The sequence below is a fragment of the Rattus norvegicus genome, chromosome 5 (assembly GCF_036323735.1).
Source record: "Rattus norvegicus strain BN/NHsdMcwi chromosome 5, GRCr8, whole genome shotgun sequence".
NCBI classification, from domain to species: Eukaryota; Metazoa; Chordata; class Mammalia; order Rodentia; family Muridae; genus Rattus; species Rattus norvegicus.
Genome location: NC_086023.1, coordinates 1,982,632 through 1,995,426, shown reverse-complemented (window position 1 = coordinate 1,995,426; position 12,795 = coordinate 1,982,632).

Sequence of the window (12,795 nt, the reverse complement as noted above, 5' to 3'; positions counted from 1 at the left end):
AAAATGTTCACGAATGGAATCAAAATTTCTAGTCGAATTCAGTGAGTTCCCAATGGGACATGCTTGTGTGAGTATGCTGTTCAATACAGAGCAACATTTTAAGGAACGGAATCTAAGTATCATGGTGAATTCAGTAGGATCCCAATAAGATTCGCATGTAATAACCTTGTTTTCAAGATAGAGCAACGTTTTAACGAACTGAACCACTGTTTCTTTGTGAATTCAGTTAGTTCCCAGTAGCAGGCTCCTGTAATATGTGTACTTTTAAAGATTTATCAAAATTTGGTGAGCCGAATCTGAGTAACATGGTGAATTCGGTTGGTTCCCAATGGGCCTCAGTAGTAATAAGTGGACTGTTCGGGATATAGAAAAATTTTTACGAATGGAATCAAAATTTCTAGGCGAATTCAGTGATTTCCCAATGGGACATGCTTGTATGAGTTTGCTTTACAATATAGAGCAACATTTTAAGGAACGGAATCTCAGTATCATTGTGAATGACTGAGGTTCCCAATAGGATTCGCATGTAATAAGCTTGTTATTCAAGATAGAGCAAGGTTTTAACGAACTAAAACATTCTTTCTTTGTGAATTCAGTTAGCTCCCAGTAGCAGGCTCTTGTAATATGTGTACTTTTAAAGATTTATCAAATTTGGTGAGCCGAATCTTAGTAACATGGTGAATTCGGTTAGTACCCAATAGGCCGCAGTAGTAATAAGTGGACTGTTCGGGATATAGAAAAATGTTCACGAATGGAATCAAAATTTCTATGCGAATTCAGTGAGTTCCCAATGAGACATGCTTGTATGAGTTTGATTGCAATACAGAGGAACATTTTAATAACGGAATGTAAGTATCATGGTGAATTCAGTAGGTTCCCAATAGGATTCGCATCTCATAAGCTTGTTATTCAAGATAGAGCAACCTTTTAACGAACTGAAACACTGTTTCTTTGTGAATTCAGTTAGATCCCAGTAGCCGGTTCTTGTAATATGTGTACTTTTAAAGATTTATCAAAATTTGGTTAGCCGAATCTGAGTAACATGGTGAATTCGGTTAGTTCCCAATAGGCCTCAGTAGTAATAAGTGGACTGTTCGGAATATAGAAAAATTTTCACGATGGAACCAAAATTTCTAGGCGAATTCATTGAGTTCCCAATGGGACATGCTTGTATGAGTTTGCTTCTCAATATAGAGCAACATTTTAAGGAACGGAATCTAAGTATCATGGTGAATTCAGTAGGTTCCCAATAGGATTTGCATTTAATAAGCATATTATTCAAGATACAGCAATGTTTTAACGAACTGAAACACTGTTTCTTTGTGAATTCAGTTAGTTCACAGTAGCTGCCTCTTGAAATATGTGGACTTTTAACGATTTATCAAAATTTGGTGAGCCGTATCTGAGTAACATGGTGAATTCGCTTAGTTCCAAATGGGCCTCAGTAGTAATAAGTGGACTGTTCGGGATATAGAAAAATTTTCACAAATGGAATCAAAATTTCTAGGCGAATTCAGTGAGTTCCCAATGTGACATGCTTGTGTGAGTTTGCTTTTCAACATAGAGCAAAATTTTAAGGAAGGGAAACGAAGTATCATGGAGAATTCAGTAGGTTCCCAATAGGATTCGCATGTAATAGGCTTGTTATTCATGATAGAGCAACGTTTTAACGAACTGAAACACGGCTTCTTTGTGAATTCAGTTAGTTCCCAGTAGTAGGCTCTTGTAATATGTGTACTTTTAAAGATTTATCGAAATTTGTTGAGCCGAATCTGAGTAACATGGTGAATTCGGTTAGTTCCCAATAGGCCGCAGTAGTAATAAGTGGACTGTTCGGGATATAGAAAAATGTTCACGAATGGAATCAAAATTTTAGGCTAATTCAGTGAGTTCCCAATGGGACATCCTTGTGGGAGTTTGCTATTCAATACAGCAACATTTTAAGGAACAGAATCTAAGTATCATGGTGGATTAAGTAGGTTCCCAATAGGATTCGCATGTAATAAGCTTGTTATTCAAGATAGAGAAACGTTTTAACGAACTGAAACACTGTTTCTTTGTGAACTCAGTTAGTTCCCAGTAGCTGGCTCTTGAAATATGTGGACTTTTAACGATTTATCAAAATTTGGTGAGCCGTATCTGAGTAACATGATGAATTCGGTTAGTTCCCAATGGGCCTCAGTAGTAATAAGTGGACTGTTCGGGATATAGAAAAATTTTCACGAATGGAATGAAAATTTCTAGGCGATTTCAGCGTGTTCCCAATTTGACATGTTTGTGTGAGTTTGCTTTTCAACATAGAGCAAAATTTTAAGGAAGGGAAACGAAGTGTCATTGAGAATTCAGCAGGTTCCCACTAGGATTCGCATGTAATAGGCTTGTTATTCAAGATAGAGCAACGTTTTAACGAACTGAAACACTGTTTCTTTGTGAATTCAGTTAGTTCCCAGTAGTAGGCTCTTGTAAAATGTTTACTTTTAAAGATTAATCGAAATTTTGTGAGCCGAATCTGAGTAACATGGTGAATTCGGTTAGTTCCCAATAGGCCGCAGTAGTAATAAGTGGACTGTTCGGGATATAGAAAAATTTTCACGAATGGAATCAAAATTTCTAGGCGAATTCAGTGAGGTTCCAATGGGACATGCTTGTATGAGTTTGCTTTTCAATATAGAGCAACATTTTAAGGAACGGAATCTAAGTATCATGGTGAATACAGTAGGTTCCCAATAGGATTCGCATGTAATAAGCTTGTTTTTCACGATAGAGCAACGTTTTAATGAACTGAAACACTGTTACATTGTGAATTCTGTTAGTTCCCTGTAGCAGGCTCTTGTAATATGTGTACTTTTAAAGATTTATCAAAATATGGTGAGCCGAATCTGAGTAACATGGTGAATTCGGTTAGTTCCCAATGTGCCTCAGTAGTAATAAGTGGACTGTTCAGGATATAGAAAAATGTTCACGAATGGAATCAAAATTTCTAGGCGAATTCAGTGAGTTCCCAATGGGACATGCTTGTGTGAGTATGCTGTTCAATACAGAGCAACATTTTAAGGAACGGAATCTAAGTATCATGGTGAATTCAGTAGGATCCCAATAAGATTCGCATGTAATAAGCTTGTTTTCAAGATAGAGCAACGTTTTAACGAACTGAACCACTGTTTCTTTGTGAATTCAGTTAGTTCCCAGTAGCAGGCTCCTGTAATATGTGTACTTTTAAAGATTTATCAAAATTTGGTGAGCCGAATCTGAGTAACATGGTGAATTCGGTTGGTTCCCAATGGGCCTCAGTAGTAATAAGTGGACTGTTCGGGATATAGAAAAATTTTCACGAATGGAATGAAAATTTCTAGGCGATTTCAGCGTGTTCCCAATTTGACATGTTTGTGTGAGTTTGCTTTTCAACATAGAGCAAAATTTTAAGGAAGGGAAACGAAGTATCATGGAGAATTCAGTAGGTTCCCAATAGGATTCGCATGTAATAGGCTTGTTATTCATGATAGAGCAACGTTTTAACGAACTGAAACACGGCTTCTTTGTGAATTCAGTTAGTTCCCAGTAGTAGGCTCTTGTAATATGTGTACTTTTAAAGATTTATCGAAATTTGTTGAGCCGAATCTGAGTAACATGGTGAATTCGGTTAGTTCCCAATAGGCCGCAGTAGTAATAAGTGGACTGTTCGGGATATAGAAAAATGTTCACGAATGGAATCAAAATTTTAGGCTAATTCAGTGAGTTCCCAATGGGACATGCTTGTGGGAGTTTGCTATTCAATACAGCAACATTTTAAGGAACAGAATCTAAGTATCATGGTGGATTAAGTAGGTTCCCAATAGGATTCGCATGTAATAAGCTTGTTATTCAAGATAGAGAAACGTTTTAACGAACTGAAACACTGTTTCTTTGTGAACTCAGTTAGTTCCCAGTAGCTGGCTCTTGAAATATGTGGACTTTTAACGATTTATCAAAATTTGGTGAGCCGTATCTGAGTAACATGATGAATTCGGTTAGTTCCCAATGGGCCTCAGTAGTAATAAGTGGACTGTTCGGGATATAGAAAAATTTTCACGAATGGAATGAAAATTTCTAGGCGATTTCAGCGTGTTCCCAATTTGACATGTTTGTGTGAGTTTGCTTTTCAACATAGAGCAAAATTTTAAGGAAGGGAAACGAAGTGTCATTGAGAATTCAGCAGGTTCCCACTAGGATTCGCATGTAATAGGCTTGTTATTCAAGATAGAGCAACGTTTTAACGAACTGAAACACTGTTTCTTTGTGAATTCAGTTAGTTCCCAGTAGTAGGCTCTTGTAAAATGTTTACTTTTAAAGATTAATCGAAATTTTGTGAGCCGAATCTGAGTAACATGGTGAATTCGGTTAGTTCCCAATAGGCCGCAGTAGTAATAAGTGGACTGTTCGGGATATAGAAAAATTTTCACGAATGGAATCAAAATTTCTAGGCGAATTCAGTGAGGTTCCAATGGGACATGCTTGTATGAGTTTGCTTTTCAATATAGAGCAACATTTTAAGGAACGGAATCTAAGTATCATGGTGAATACAGTAGGTTCCCAATAGGATTCGCATGTAATAAGCTTGTTTTTCACGATAGAGCAACGTTTTAATGAACTGAAACACTGTTACATTGTGAATTCTGTTAGTTCCCTGTAGCAGGCTCTTGTAATATGTGTACTTTTAAAGATTTATCAAAATATGGTGAGCCGAATCTGAGTAACATGGTGAATTCGGTTAGTTCCCAATGTGCCTCAGTAGTAATAAGTGGACTGTTCAGGATATAGAAAAATGTTCACGAATGGAATCAAAATTTCTAGGCGAATTCAGTGAGTTCCCAATGGGACATGCTTGTGTGAGTATGCTGTTCAATACAGAGCAACATTTTAAGGAACGGAATCTAAGTATCATGGTGAATTCAGTAGGATCCCAATAAGATTCGCATGTAATAAGCTTGTTTTCAAGATAGAGCAACGTTTTAACGAACTGAACCACTGTTTCTTTGTGAATTCAGTTAGTTCCCAGTAGCAGGCTCCTGTAATATGTGTACTTTTAAAGATTTATCAAAATTTGGTGAGCCGAATCTGAGTAACATGGTGAATTCGGTTGGTTCCCAATGGGCCTCAGTAGTAATAAGTGGACTGTTCGGGATATAGAAAAATTTTTACGAATGGAATCAAAATTTCTAGGCGAATTCAGTGATTTCCCAATGGGACATGCTTGTATGAGTTTGCTTTACAATATAGAGCAACATTTTAAGGAACGGAATCTCAGTATCATTGTGAATGACTGAGGTTCCCAATAGGATTCGCATGTAATAAGCTTGTTATTCAAGATAGAGCAAGGTTTTAACGAACTAAAACATTCTTTCTTTGTGAATTCAGTTAGCTCCCAGTAGCAGGCTCTTGTAATATGTGTACTTTTAAAGATTTATCAAATTTGGTGAGCCGAATCTTAGTAACATGGTGAATTCGGTTAGTACCCAATAGGCCGCAGTAGTAATAAGTGGACTGTTCGGGATATAGAAAAATGTTCACGAATGGAATCAAAATTTCTATGCGAATTCAGTGAGTTCCCAATGAGACATGCTTGTATGAGTTTGATTGCAATACAGAGGAACATTTTAATAACGGAATGTAAGTATCATGGTGAATTCAGTAGGTTCCCAATAGGATTCGCATCTAATAAGCTTGTTATTCAAGATAGAGCAACCTTTTAACGAACTGAAACACTGTTTCTTTGTGAATTCAGTTAGATGCCAGTAGCCGGTTCTTGTAATATGTGTACTTTTAAAGATTTATCAAAATTTGGTTAGCCGAATCTGAGTAACATGGTGAATTCGGTTAGTTCACAATAGGCCTCAGTAGTAATAAGTGGACTGTTCGGGATATAGAAAAATTTTTACGATGGATCCAAAATTTCTAGGCCAATTCAGTGAGTTTCCAATGGGACATGCTTGTATGAGTTTGCTTTTCAATATAGAGCAACATTTTAAGGAACGGAATCTAAGTATCATGGTGAATTCAGTAGGTTCCCAAGAGGATTTGCATTTAATAAGCATATTATTCAAGATAGAGCAATGTTTTAACGAACTGAAACACTGTTTCTTTCTGAATTCAGTTAGTTCCCAGTATTCTGCTCTTGTAATATGTGTACTTTTAAAGATTGATCAAAATTTGGTGAGCCGAATCTGAGGAACATGGTGAATTCGGTTAGTTCCCAATAGGCCGCCGTAGTAAATAGTGGACTGTTCGGGATATAGAAAAATTTTCACGAATGGAATCAAAATTTCTATGCAAATTCAGTGAGTTCCCAATGGGATATGCTTGTATGTGTTTGCTTTTCAATACAGAGCAACATTTTAAGGAACGGAATCTAAGTACCATGGTGAATTCAGTAGGCTCCCAATAGGATTCGCATGTAATAAGCTTGGTATTCAAGATAGAGCAACGTTTTAACGAACTGAAACTCTCTTTCTTTGTGAATTCAGTTAGTTCCCAGTAGCAGGCTCTTGTAATATGTGTACTTCTAAAGATTTATCAAAATTTTGTGAGCCGAATCTGTGTAACATGGTGAATTCGGTTAGTTCCCAATGGGCCTCAGTAGTAATAAGTGGGCTGTTCGGGATATAAAAAAATGTTCACGAATGGAATCAAAATTTCTAGGCGAATTCAGTGAGTTCCCAATGGGACATGCTTGTATGAGTTTGCTTTACAATATAGAGCAACATTTTAAGGAACGGAATCTAAATATCATGGTGAATTCAGTAGGTTCCAAATATGATTCGCATGTAATAACCTTGTTATGCAAGATAGAGCAACGTTTTAACGAACTGAAACACTGTTTCTTTGTGAATTCAGTTAGATCCCAGTAGCCGGTTCTTGTAATATGTGTCCTTTTAAAGATTTTTCAAAATTTGGTGAGCCAAATCTGAGTAAAATGGTGAATTCCGTTAGTTCCCGATGGGCCCCAGTAGTGATAAGTGGACTGTTCAGGATATAGAAAAATTTCCACGAATGGTATCAAAATTTCTCGGCGAATTCATTGAGTTCCCTATGCGACATGCTTGTATGAGTTTGCTTTTCAATATTTACTAACATTTTAGGAACGGAGTCTAAGTATCATGGTGAATTCAGTAGGTGCCCAATAGGATTCGCATGTAATAAGCTTGTTATTCAAGATAGAGCAACGTTAATACGATCTGAAACACTGTTTCCTTGTGAATTCAGTTTGTTCCCAGTAGCAGGCTCTTGTAATATGTGTACTTTTAAAGATTTATCGAAATTTGGTGAGCCGAATCTGAGTAACATGGTGAATTCGGTTAGTTCCTAATAGGCCAAAGTAGTAATAAGTGGACTGTTCGGGATGGGGAAAATGTTCACGAATGGCATCAAAATTTCTAGGCGAATTCAGTGAGTTCCCAATGGGATATGCTTGTATGAATTTGATTTTCAATACAGAGCAACATTTTAAGGAACGGAATCTAAGTATCATGGTGAATTCAGTAGGTTCCCAATAGGATTCGTATGTAATAAGCTTGGTATTCAAGATAGAGCAACATTTTAACGAACTGAAACTCTGCTTCTTTGTGATTTCAGTTAGTTCCAGTAGCAGGCTCTTGTAATATGTGTACTTATAAATATTTATCAAATTTTCCTGAGCCGGATCTGAGTAAATCGGTAAATACGGTTAGTTCCCAATAGGCTGCAGTGGTAATAAGTGGACTGTTCGGGATATAGAAAAATGTTCACGAATGGAATCATAATTTCTAGGCGAATTCAGTGAGTTCCCAATGGGACATCCTTGTACGAGTTTGCTTTTCAATATAGAGCAACATTTTAAAGAAGAGAATCCAAGTATCACGGTGAATTCAGTAGGTTCCCAAAAGAATTCGCATATAATAAGCTTGTTATTCAACATAGAGCAACGTTTTAACGAACTGAAACACTGTTTCTTTCTCAATTCACTTAGTTTCGTGTAGCAGGCTCTTGTAATATGTGTACTTTTAAAGATTTATCATAAATTGTTGAGCCAAATCTCAGATACTTGGTGAATTCAGTTTTTTCCCAATAGGGCTCAATAGTAATAAGTGGACTGTTCGGGATATAGAAAAATTTTCACCAAAGAAATCAAAATTTCTAGGCGAATTCAGGGAGTTCCCAATTGTACATGCTTGTATGAGTGTGCTTTCAATATATAGCAATATTTAAGGAACGGAATCTAAGTATCATGGTGAATTCAGTAGGTTCCCAATATGATTCGCATGTAATAAGCTTGTTATTCAAGATAGAGCAACGTTTTAACGAACTGAAACACTGTTGCTTTGTGAATTCAGTTAGTTCCCAGTAGCAGGCTCTTGTAATATGTGTACTTTTAAAGATTTATCAAAATTTGGTGAGCCGAATCTCAGGAACTTGGTTAATTCGGTTAGTTCCCAATAGGCCGCAGTAGTAATAAGTAGACTGTTCGGGATATATAAAAATTTTCACGAATGGAATCAAATATTTATGCGAATTCAGTGAGTTCCCAGTGGGACATGCTTGTATGAGTGTGCTTTTCAATATATAGCAACATTTTAAGGAACGGATTCTAAGTATCATGGTGAATTCAGTAGGTTCCCAATAGGATTCGCATGTAATAAGCTTGTTATTCATGATAGAGCAACGTTTTAACGAACTGAAACACTGTTTCTTTGTGAATTCAGTTAGTTCCCAGTAGCAGGCTCTTGTAATTGTGTGCGTTTAAAGATTTATCAATATTTGGTGAGCCGAATCTCAGTAACTTGCTGAATTCGATTAATTCCCAATAGGCCGCAGTAGTAATAAGTGGACTGTTCGGGATTTAGAATAATTTTCAGGAATGGAATCAAAATTTCTAGGCGAATTCAGGGAGTTCCCAATGGGACATGCTTGTATGAGTGTGCTTTTCAATATATAGCAACATTTTAAGGAACGGCATCTAAGTATCATCGTGAATTCAGTAGATCTACAATAGGATTCGCATAGAGTAAGCTTGTTATTCAAGATAGAGCAACGTTTTAACGAACTGAAACACTGTTTCTTTGTAAATTTATTTAGTTCCCAGTAGCAGGCTCTTGTAATATGTGTACTTTTAAGATTCATCAACATTTGGTGAGCCGAATCTCAGGAACTTGGTGAATTCACTTAGTTACCAATAGGCCGCAGTAGTAATAAGGTAACTGTTCGGGATATAGAAAAATTTTCACGAATGGAATGAAAATTTCTAGGAAAATTCAATGACTTCCCAATGTGACATGCTTGCATGAGTGTGCTTTACAATATATAGCAACAGTTTAACGAACGGAATCTAAGTATCATGGTGAATTCAGTAGGTTCCCAATAGGATTCGCATGTAATAAGCTTGATTTTCAAGATAGAGCAACGTTTTAACGAACTGAAGCACTGTTTCTTTGTGAATTCAGTTAGTTCCGAGTAGCAGGCTCTTGTAATATGTATACTTTTAAAGATTTATTAAAATTAGTTGAGCCGAATCTCAGATACTTGGTGAATTCAGTTTCCTCCCAATAGGGCTCAGTAGTAATAAGTGGACTGTTCGGGATATAAAAAAATTTTCAGGAATGTAATCAAAATTTCTAGGCGAATTCAGTGAGTTCCCAATGGGACATGCTTGTATGAGTATGCTTTTCAATATATAACAACAGTTTCACGAACGGAATCTAAGTATCATGGTGAATTCAGTAGGTTCCCAATAGGATTCGCATGTAATAAGCTTGATTTTCAAGATAGAGCAACGTTTTAACGAACTGAAGCACTGTTTCTTTGTGAATTCAGTTAGTTCCGAGTAGCAGGCTCTGGTAATATGTATACTTTTAAAGATTTTTCAAAATTAGTTGAGCCGAATCTCAGATACTTGGTGAATTCAGTTTCTTCCCAATAGGGCTCAGTAGTAATAAGTGGACTTTCGGGATATAAAAAAATTTTCACGAATGGAATCCAAATTTCTAGCCGAATTCAGTGAGTTCCCAATGGGACATGCTTGTATGAGTGTGCTTTTCAATATATAGCAACATTTTAAGGAACGGATTCTAAGTATCATGGTGAATTCAGTAGGTTCCCAATAGGATTCGCATATATTAAGCTTGTTATTCAAGATAGAGCAAAGTTTTAACGAACTGAAACACTGTTTCTTTGTGAATTCAGTAAGGCCCAGTAGCAGGCTTTGGAATTGTGTGCTTTTAAAGATTTATCAAAATATGGTGAGCCGAATCTCAGTAACTTGGTGAATTCGGTTAGTTCCCAATAGGCCGCAGTAGTAATAAGTGGACTGTTCGGGATATAGAAAAATTTTCAAGAATGGAATCAAAATTTCTAGGCGAATTCAGGGAGTTCCCAATGAGACATGCTTGTATGAGTGTGCTTTTCAATATATAGCAACATTTTAAGGAACGGAATCTATGTATCATGGTGAATTCAGTAGATCTCCAATAGGATTCGCATGTAATAAGCATGTTATTCAAGATAGAGCAACGTTTTAACGAACAGAAACACTGTTACTTTATGAATTCAGTTAGTTCCCAGTAGCAGGCTCTTGTAATATGTGTACTTTTATAGATTTATCAAAATTTCCTGAGCCGAATCTGAGTAACAAGATGAATTCGGTTAGTTCCCAATAGGCCACAGTACTAATGATTGGACTGATCGGGATACAGAAAAATTTTCACGAATGGAATCAAAATTTCTAGGCGAATTCAGTGATTTCCCAATGGGACATGCTTGTATGAGTGTGCTTTTCAATATATAGCAACATTTGAAGGAACGGAATCTAAGTAACATGGTGAATTCAGTAGGTTCCCAATAGGATTCGCATGTAAGAAGCTTGTTATTCAAGATAGAGCAACGTTTAAAGAAATGAAACACTGTTTCTTTGTGAATTCAGTTAGTTCCCAGTAGCAGGCTCTTGTAATATGTGTACTTTTAAAGATTTATCAAAATTTGGTGTGCCTAATCTCAGGAACTTGGTGAATTCGGTTAGTTCCAAATAGGCCGCAGTATTAATAAGTGGATTGTTCGGGTTATAAAAAAATTTGCACGAATGGAATCAAAATTACTAGGCGAATTCAGTGAGTTCCCAATGAGATATGCTTGTGTGAGTGTGCTTTTCAATATATAGCCGATTGTAAGGAACAGAATCTAAGGATCATGGTGAATTCAGTAGGTTCCCAATAGGATTCGCCATGTAATAAGCTTGTTATTCAAGATAGAGCAACGTTTTATCGAACTGAAACACTGTTTCTTTGTAAATTCAGTTAGTTCCCAGTAGCAGGCTCTTGTAATATGTGTAGTTTTAAAGATTCATCAAAATTTCGTGAGCCGAATACAAGTAATTTGGTGAATTCAGTTAATTCCCAATAGGTCTCAGTAGTAATAAGTGGACTGTTCGGGATATAGAAAAATTTTCACGAATGGAATCAAAATTTCTAGGCGAATTCAGTGAGTTCCCAATGGGACATGCTTGTATGAGTGTGCTTTTCAATATACAGCAACATTTTAAGGAAATGGTTCTCAGAATCATGGTCAAACCAGTAGGTTCCCAATAGGATTCGCATGTAATAAGCTTGTTATTCAAGATAGAGCAACGTTTTAACGAACTGAAACACTGTTTCTTTGTGAATTCAGTTAGTTCCCAGGAGCAGGCTCTTGTAATATGTGTACTTTTAAAGATATATCAAAATTTCCTGAGCCGAATCTGAGTAACATGGTGAATTCGGTTAGTTCCCAATAGGCCGCAGTAGTAATAAGAGGTCTGTTCGGGATATAGAAAAATTTTCAGGAATGGAAGCAAAATTTCTAAGCGAATTCAGTGAGTTCCCAATGGGACTTGCTTGTATGTGTGTGCTTTTCAATATATAGCAACATTTTATGGAACGGAATATATGTATCATGGTGAATTCAGTAGGTTCCCAATAGGATTCACATGTAATAAGCTTGTTATTCAAGATAGAGCAACGTTTTAAAAAACTGAAACACTGTTTCTTTGTGAATTCAGTTAGTTCCCAGTAGCAGGCTCTTGTAATATGTGTACTTTTAAAGATTTATCAAAATTTGTTGAGCCGAATCTCTGGAACATGGTGAATTCAGTTAGTTCCCAATAGGCCGCAGTAGTAATAAGTGGACTCTTCGGGATATAGAAAAATATTCACGAATGGAATCAAAATTTCTAGGCGAATTCACTGAGTTCCCAATTTGACATGCTTGTATGAGTGTGCTTTTCAATATATAGCAACATTTTATGGAACGGAATATATGTATCATGGTGAATTCAGTAGGTTCCCAATAGGATTCACATATAATAAGCTTGTTATTCAAGATAGAGCAACGTTTTAAAAAACTGAAACACTGTTTCTTTGTGAATTCAGTTAGTTCCCAGTAGCAGGCTCTTGTAATATGTGTACTTTTAAAGACTTATCAAAATTTGGTGTGCCGAATCTCAGTAACTTGGTGAATTCGGTTAGTTCCCAAAAGGCTGCAGTAGTTATAAGTGGACTGTTCGGGATACAGAAAAATTTTCAGAATAAAAGCAGAATCTAGGCGAATTCATTGAGTTCCCAATGGGACATGCTTGTATGAGTGTGCTTTTCAATATATAGCAACATTATAAGGAAAAGAAATCTAAGTATCATGGTGAATTCAATAGATTCCCAATAGGATTCGCAAGTAGTAAGCATGTTATTCAAGATAGAGCAAAGATTTAATGAACTGAAACACTGTTCCTTTGTGAATTTAGTTAGTTTCCAGTAGCCTGCT